Here is a 456-nt window from a genome sequence, read left to right on the forward strand (position 1 = left end):
TGGCAGGGGGGCAGGAAAAAGAAGGACCAGGGTGCTTTGCCCGTCGGTGGTGGGGCCGGCACATGGCACCGCGCTCGTCCCCGCGGTGATACCAAATCCCTCCATCCAGCCCCAAATACCGAGGGGGGAGGGCAATGGGGGGGGTGTGCCCAGCGCCGAGGCCAGGTCGGGGGCGACCCTCCCCCCAGCCAGGAGCATCCCCGCAGCACCCCGAGGTTTGGGGGGGGTGGTGGTGGGGGGGGTGTGTTTCCAGCTGACTGGTAGCCACGGGCCCCCGTTAGCTCACCGCCGCCCGCCCCCGCCGTGATGCAGCCCGGCTCCTCCTCCCCCCGGCCGCAAGGGCTGGAAGCTCCCCTTAGCCTGTTTGCCCTTATTTAATTTCGAGTGTGATTTTGCTATTTTTAGCAGCTGGATCCCCTCCAGTAAGGCTGGGAGCTCGCTCCTTTTTTTTTTTTT

The sequence above is a fragment of the Calidris pugnax genome, unplaced genomic scaffold (assembly GCF_001431845.1).
Source record: "Calidris pugnax isolate Ruff unplaced genomic scaffold, ASM143184v1 scaffold245, whole genome shotgun sequence".
In the NCBI taxonomy this organism is placed as follows: domain Eukaryota; kingdom Metazoa; phylum Chordata; class Aves; order Charadriiformes; family Scolopacidae; genus Calidris; species Calidris pugnax.